Source organism: Cynocephalus volans, chromosome 5, assembly GCF_027409185.1.
Source record: "Cynocephalus volans isolate mCynVol1 chromosome 5, mCynVol1.pri, whole genome shotgun sequence".
In the NCBI taxonomy this organism is placed as follows: Eukaryota; Metazoa; Chordata; class Mammalia; order Dermoptera; family Cynocephalidae; genus Cynocephalus; species Cynocephalus volans.
The window spans coordinates 24,730,497-24,738,872 of NC_084464.1; the positions used below are offsets into that span (position 1 = coordinate 24,730,497).

At 41.5% G+C, this 8,376-nt stretch overlaps 1 pseudogene; it reads left to right on the forward strand.

Annotated features, from left to right (window-relative positions):
• Positions 1-1,973: 1,973 nt before the first annotated feature.
• Positions 1,974-2,725, forward strand: LOC134378775 (chloride intracellular channel protein 4-like; annotated as a pseudogene).
• Positions 2,726-8,376: the final 5,651 nt, after the last annotated feature.

The following is an 8,376-nucleotide window of genomic DNA, read 5'->3' on the forward strand; positions in this document are numbered from 1 at the left end:
TGAGGAAACTTCTTAGACTGCAGCACTAATAGATAAAAAGATGGAAAAAGTGAAGTGACTTGAACAGACAGAGAAGAGGAGGTCTAACACACCTCTTATACAATTTCCAGAAGTGCAGAATACAGGGAAGGAGAGAAAGACATTACGTGAAGAGATAACAGCTATGAATCTCTCAGACGCATCGGAAGACGTGAACGCTCAGATTAAGGGAACAGAAATTCTGAGCAGGACAAAGTTAGACTAATGCACGTGGACACAGTATAATGCTACTGCAGACAGAGTCAGCAGAGGACTGAAGACAATTGAACAACACATTCAAAATTCTGAGAGAAAATTAATAAAACATATTACTCAACCAATCTATCATTCAAGAGTTGGGGCTGGGGTGTTGCAAATCAATAGAAACATTATTTGACTAAGAATATTGTTATTAGTTTCCTAGGACTTCCATAAGAAAGTACCACAAACATAGTGGCTTAAAACAACAGAAATTTGATGTCTCAGTTCTAGAGGCGGGAAGGTCCAAATGGAGGTGTTGGGGCACCAGGCTCCCTCCGACGGTGCGGGGGTCTGTGCCTTTCTCCCGGCTTCCGGTAGCGCCAGGGGTTCCTTGTCCTGTACACGCGTCCCTCCAATCCTCATCTCCACGTGCTGTTCTTCTTGTGTGTCTTCATGTCACTTTCCCTCTGTGTGTGTCTGTCTCTGTCTCCAAATTTCCCTTTACCAAAAAAAAAAAAAAAAAACAGAAAAAAAAACACTGGTCATACTGGATTAGGGCCCATACTGATGACCTCATCTTAACTTAGTTAAATCTTAAAAAAAAAAAAAAAAAAGGTCGCGCGTAGAGTTTGGGGCGGTGCTGTGCAGCCGAGGCCGTGGCCAGCTCCACGCCGGGACTGTCCAGCGAGCGCAGCGCGGCGGGAGCCAGCATCCACCGCGACCCCGGAGCAGCAGCAGCAGCAGCCACCGCGACCCCGGAGCAGCAACAGCAGCCACAGCGACCCGGAGCAGCAGCAGCAGCAGCCACCGCGACCCCGGAGCAGCAGCAGCAGCAGCAGCAGCGACCCCGGAGCAGAAGCAGCAGCAGCAGCGACCCCGGAGCAGCAGCAGCAGCCACAGCGACCCCGGAGCAGAAGCAGCAGCAGCAGCCACAGCGACCCCGGAGCAGCAGCAGCAGCAGCAGCAGCGACCCCGGAGCAGCAGCTGCAGCCACAGCGACCCCGGAGCAGCATCAGCAGCCACAGCGACCCCGGAGCAGCAGCAGCAGCAGCCACCGCGACCCCGGAGCAGCAGCAGCAGCCACAGAGACCCCGGAGCAGCAGCAGCAGCAGCCACCGCGACCCCGGAGCAGCAGCAGCAGCCACAGCGACCCCGGAGCAGCAGCAGCAGCAGCAGCAGCAGCAGCGACCGCGGAGCAGAAGCAGCAGCAGCAGCAGCGACCCCGGAGCAGCAGCAGCAGCCACAGCGACCCCGGAGCAGCAGCAGCAGCCGCAGCGACCCCGGAGCAGAAGCAGCAGCAGCAGCAGCGACCCCGGAGCAGCAGCAGCAGCCACAGCGACCCCCCGGAGCAGAAGCAGCAGCAGCGACCCCAGAGCAGCAGCAGCCGCCGCAGCGACCCCGGAGCAGCAGCAGCAGCAGCGACCTCGGAGCAGAAGCAGCCGCCGCAGCGACCCCGGAGCAGCAGCAGCCGCCGCAGCGACCCCGGAGCAGAAGCAGCAGCAGCAGCAGCGACCCCGGAGCAGCAGCAGCAGCCACAGCGACCCCCCGGAGCAGAAGCAGCAGCAGAGACCCCAGAGCAGCAGCAGCCGCCGCAGCGACCCCGGAGCAGCAGCAGCCGCCGCAGCGACCCCGGAGCAGAAGCAGCAGCAGCAGCGACCCCGGAGCAGAAGCAGCAGCAGCAGCGACCCCGGGGCAGAAGCAGCCGCCGCCGCCGCCGCCGCCCGCGGAGCACAGCCGAGCCGGCCAAGGCGTTGTCGATGCCGCTGAACAGAGGGAAGGAGGAGGACAAAGAGCCCCTCCTCGAGCTCTTCGTCAAGGCTGGCAGTGATGGGGAAAGCGTAGGAAAACGCCCCTTTTCCCAGAGGCTCTTCATGATTCTTTGGCTCAAAGGAGTTGTATTTAGTGTCACAACCATTGACCTGAAAAGGATGCCTGCAGACCTGCAGAACTCGGCTCCTGGGACCCACCCGCCATTTATAACTTTTAACAATGAAGTCAAAACGGATGTCAATAAGATCGAGGAATTTCTTGAAGATGTCTCATGCCCTCCCAAGTACTTAACGCTTTCACCAGAACAGCCCGCATCAAACACTGCTGGAATGGACATCTTTGCCAAATTCTCTGCATCTATCAGGAATTCAAGGCCAGAGGCTAACGACGCACTGGAGAGGGGTCTCTTGAAAACACTGCGGAAACTGGATGAATATCTGAATTCTCCCCACCTGATGAACTTGATGAGACTACTATGGAGGACATTAAGTTTTCTACACGTAAATTTCTGGACGGCAATGAAATGACATTAGCTGATGGCAACCTGCTGCCCAAACTGCACATTGTCAAGGTGGTGGCCAAAAAATATCGCAACTTTGATATCCCAAAAGGAATGACTGGCATCTGGAGATACTTAACTAAGGCTTATAGTAGGGATGAGTTCACCAATACCTGTCCCAGTGATCAGGAGGTTGAAATAGCATATAGTGATGTAGCCAAAAGACTTACCAAGTAAAATAGCACTTACGAGAGAGCTATCTTTCTGTCTTCCCCTCAGAATATGCTTTTCCTAACAGACTGCTCTTATTCCTATAAAGTAGAAATTGTATTTTGCATGAACATGCAGTTATTCAAGATTAGGGCCAAGGATAGACAAGGTATAGTAGTTATCTTAAAATGTACACTCCTAAGCAGTATTATTGGAAAATCCTTTTACCCTGCCTACCTCCCATATCCTCGTCCCCTCTCATTTGGAGACCCTCCAACACAAACTTCACTGCAGAGGTAGTTTGCCATCTCTCTGGAGCCCTCGCCCTTGTGTCCATTCACTGTGTATAGAAGGCAGAACTTTTGAGGTGCAATGTTTAACTGTTAAAATAGTAGCCATGACTTCATCAGTCACCCCCAAACTGGTGCATAATGCATGGTACAAGGAATACTTATGGTTTTTTTTTTTGAAATTTTGTAATATTTAGTAAGAGTATATGAAAGGATTGCTACTGTATCAGAAATAGTCTATCCTGGGTGTATATTAAGGGATATTACCACCAGAGAAGAGCCTTCTACAAAAAGTCAGTACAGATTTCGCTATTTTGCTTTCTAGATAGATTTTTACTTTTGCCTATAAGCATTTATCCACACCAATTGTAACACCTGACACTATGTAGAAGCTAAAAGTTTAGAGGGAGGGGTGTATTCTCAAGTTCTTCCTCAAGCATTTTATACTTACAAGAGAAACTGATAGGTACCTGATACTCTGTCTAAATGTATTGCGTGTTACGTGTATTTTGCCCAGTGCCATTCATTTGGAACATTATTGCTTTCTTTCCTCATTTTAAAAAGCTCCTTTTTAGGTAAGCATACACCTTGCTGTTTATACATCTTTGGAGCAACACTACATAAACTGATATTTAGTTGATTTAGCTCTAGCAGTACAGTGTTTAGTAATGTAGAAGTTAACACATACAGAAATTAACCTATGGAATGTAGGGTGGGTTTCTCAAAATATCAAGTAAAATTTTGTTTCTAAAGCATGTTTAATGTAGATGACCCAAAGAGTACATTGTCCAGGTGGCCAACTTTCCCATCCCATCCCCATTTACTGTTAAGACTTTGTGTAGAGGATTGTTCACTCCTTGTGGAGTAAATTATAGTTGTGTTATGGTGAGTGCATATTAACAGTTTTGCCTGATCTCAATTACTGCGCTTCGTCGAGTTAAATTTTCTACAGCCACATTGGAGAAAATAACCCTGCATGGTTTTTTTGTTTTGTTTTGTTTTTGAAATCAAAGTCCCAAACCAGGAATTATTTGTGCTCTAACAAGGGAGAATGAACTTGGTGATTAAAAAATAAAAGTTTTCTATGTATGTAATTCATCTTTTAAAAAAACCAAAAAATGGACTTTCTAAGTACTAAAAGAACTGTGGTTGTGACTCTAATACATTTTGGGTAATTTTTTGTACCTAACTTGTTTAAGAAGTGTTGTTTCTCATAGGCTGATTCGGCTGTTTTTTGAAAGTTTAAGTATATTGCTTTAAAATGGCAGTACTTTTCCCCCTTTGATATGCTAGCATTTAGTAAGCACTGGCTTTGTGGAAGCAGCCTGACTTTTATCAGCATACTGCATTTTTTACCTATCAGTAACTAGCTTAGGATAGAAACGTAAGAAAAACTCTGTTGTATCCATTTGGCTCAGGGAGATTCCTTTCCCTTCCCTTTTCTAGAACTCCTTATTGCTGATCTAGAGTTTGAGCACCCATGTTTTTGTAATTAAATGTTGGGTGATGATGTGTCTGGTTCCAGGAAGAAGCACCCGCTAGTTATCTACTGACAGATTGTGTTGCAGTAGCTTCAGGGGGTGCAAGTGCCCTGTCTGCACTGGTGCGTGGACAAGCTTCTCACGCTTCACCTACTTTTAAATCGTGGCAACTTGGCCTTCAGGTGATATTGAACCTTGCCTCATAGCTTAAAGTACAAGAAAGACTCAAGAGGAGGGTGTCTTTCTCCTAATGAGTGGTGGGCTGAGTGGTGCAGGACAGAGGGCTGACAGAGGAAGGAGCTCCAGTTCTCAAAACAGAGTGGCAAACAATACATTCTGAGCCTCAGTTGTGAAGTGTTTTCACTTTGGGTATTTATTCTATTGTTTTTTATTCATCCACTGATTACAGTTGGCTGTCCCTCTGGATGTTCAAGGAAGTCAGGTCTATTATGATTTTGATGAAGGCAGAATTATTTTTCTCTGTAGAAAGACAGATTTTATTACTTTACGAGGGAAGTTATTCATGTGAAATTGAGTTTGGCAAATGGACGAAAGCTAGTAAGAAGGATGATCCTACAACATGCTTTTACCCCATTGTATATTTGTGGAAAGATCATGGCTTAAAATCTTGAGATATTTGGGACATTCAAGTTTTCTTGGCAGTTTGTGTAGCATATGTATTAACATGGAAATCATCTGGTTTTACTTTCTGCAACTAAGGAATCATTTCCCCTTTCGTGTTTCACTTCAGCGAGGAGATCTGGATGGAAGGTCTCATTATTTTCCAAGGGATTTTGAAAAATCATTGTATTCAACCTTTGGAAAGCTCTCTACTATTCCACTTAATGTAACTTCCCTTTTTTGATACAGATGCAGGTTTTCTATATGGTTCTGTTCTCTTCTTGTGCTAGGATTATTAACTTTTGTGATAGAATTCAAATAAGATTTTATTTCTTGGTAACTGGCTTTCACAACTTATCCTTAAACCCTTGAGCAACATGTGTACAATTAAGAGATTTCTGACATTTATTCTTATACTAAGTGGATAAACTCTAGAATTTAGGCATTTTCACTTTACTTCTGTTGTGTTTCGATTCTCTCCAGAGTTGCATGTAGATAGCTTTTATTTCTGTGCATTTACAAAACCCATTTAGAAAATATCTACAAAGTAAAAATGAGAGGAAATAGAAATGTATTTTTTTCAAGAACATTTTGATACACATTTCATGAAGTTTTTTGATTTATCAGTTTCTTACACTGGTTATAATCAATATTTAATTCAAAGAGAGGGAAGCATTCATTATGATATACATGGCTTTTTAAAGTACTTCCTTTATAATTTATTGCGGTTGGGGCCACCAAAATTATATTTTTATCAGGAAAAAAAATTTTCAACTCCTCCAGCCATAATGTTGAACAGAATTGGAATATTTTCTCTAGAATTTTCTTCAGCAGGCAAATGAAAGCTTAGAGTACTTGTATTATCTTTTCTCTCTCTGGAACATCAATACCAGTATATTGCTGGCAGCTATTGTATTAAAAAAATAAAGTATATTTTCACAATCCAAAAAAATAATCTTAAAAAACAAAGCCTATTTCCCAGTAAGGTCACATTCTGAGGTATTGGGGGTTAGGATTTCATCATATATTCTATTGGGGGACACAATTCAACCCACAACAAATACACCCTTAGCAGAACCTTGCTAAAGGAATTAATAGCGAATATCTTTTAAGATCAAGGAAGAATGCCAGAACTATGACATCTTTATTTTTTATAAATTCCATTTTTGAATTGTTTTATAATTTTACAAAAGAATATTAAATACACAATATGTCTTTTTATCCAATTTTAAGAAAATATTAGGCAATTAAGAACATTTGAATAGCAAAAGAAAGAAGAAATGATCATGTAATTTGTATAATTAAATGATTATTTCTCCAACTAATTAGCTTCATAAAAACTCAACTAATTAACTCAAAGTCAAGGGTTGGGGCTAGGGCATCTTTACTTTTCATAAGACATACATACCACACTTTGGGAACCACTGGCTTAAACCATTCATATATGTGTGCAAATCCATCTTGTTGATAATTAGCAAGATGAAAAGTGATAGAAAACATTACTAAAAGAAAACAATAAGTTACAAAAATATTATTATAGGAAAATTGTACAGATCCTTTAGAAGTTTGGTGAGAGATTTCACTATTTCTTCATTAGTGCTTGATTTCTAATAAATTAATGTGAGTAAATAAATCCAGAGATTTTAGGGCTGTATAGAAGATTGAAAGAGAAAATGTTTTAAAGTAATTTCAAAGCATGTAAAGCTAGATACAAATTAAAAATTGTGATGACGATTATCCTGTTGCTGATTATCTCGCATTGCCATCTATTGGGGTGACATTTTAAAATATCATTACTGAACTTTGGCAATGGTATCTGAGCTGAAAGCACTTTCTGTTAATTATTAGCTAGAACTGTTATGCTTGCAATTCTCATTTCATTGGGTACAGAGATTGGCCAACTTAGAAAAAGGATACAAATAATAGGTTAAAGAAGCAAAAGCAGCAAAATTCAGGCAAAGAACATTGATTAATGAATTTTTAAAAATTCTTAAAGGGTAAGCTTCAGGCAGACCTAATGAACATGACCAGGCCCCTCCATATGGAGCAGGTAACCCATGCTGACTCCAAATTTGCTGACATTATAGGGTTATTATTTCTGGAAGGATGTAGCATTCTGGAACAATTTCTTTAATGATTCCATTAAGACCATGGTTTCCTTCCATTTAGGTTTACATATTTCATTTTTCACATTACCCCATACCACAAAGAAAATAAAACCATGTCTTAGATTGAGTGTCTGTGTCAGCCAAAGGAAAAAGAAAATCACTTGATTTTGATGGTTCTTAACCCCATTTTATTTGATAAGTACATGTGTTTTTTGGATCATGCATCAGTGTGTAAATGATGAAATTTTATGAATACTAGTTTAAAAGCAAAAAGTGATTTTGCTTACACTAAATTATGGCAAGCTTAAACGTATGCCATAATATGAATGATACAGAAAAGCACACTCCATAGCAAAGAAGCTGCAGGAATAGGGACCTCAGAGAACAGAATGTGACAACACAGGCTTCCAGATAACAGACTCACACTGAGTGTGCAGTTACTAGTCTCTTAGTTTGAAGAATATCTGCTTTTTACTTATTTGTCACTAGATGTTGCTTTTTCTTTGGACAAAGGAAATAAAATTCATTTTAATTACTAATAAAATCTTTTGAAATGCTGTCATAGAAAGGTTCTTCTTGGATATTTAAATATAAAAAATTAATTCTGAAGGCCCAGACATGGTTGTATGGTGGTTGAGTGCGAGCCTTACAATCTGATTTGAATTCTGGTCCCCAAACCTGCTTAGCAGTGTGACAGCAGTTACCTGACCTCCCTGTGCCTCTGTTATCTCCACTATGAAACAGTCATCCCAAGAAGCCCTGTGACATTGATCTTATGATGTAACCACCAACAGAGCAGTGGTCTGGAGTCAATGTTATAGTGCACTTAGTGTCTGGCATAGTGAAGGACTAAAACAATTTTCAACTATAACCAAACCAACTCTAAAAAACAAACAGTGAACAAGACCCAAATACATACCTTAAATGAAGTTTTGGTAAATTAAAGTATGTGGTTATTTCCCTTTATAGCACATCCACGATCGTATTGTTTGAAGGATAAATGAGCAATTTTGAGTAACATTTAATTTTGATTTTTTAAGTCCTTCCTTTCTAAAACCAATAAAATCTTTTTACATTACGGTAGCATTTACAGCTTTCACTGATATTATGACCTTGAACTTCAAAAGAAATTAGTAAGGTGTACTAGTCCATTTTGTGTTACTATAACAGAAATACTT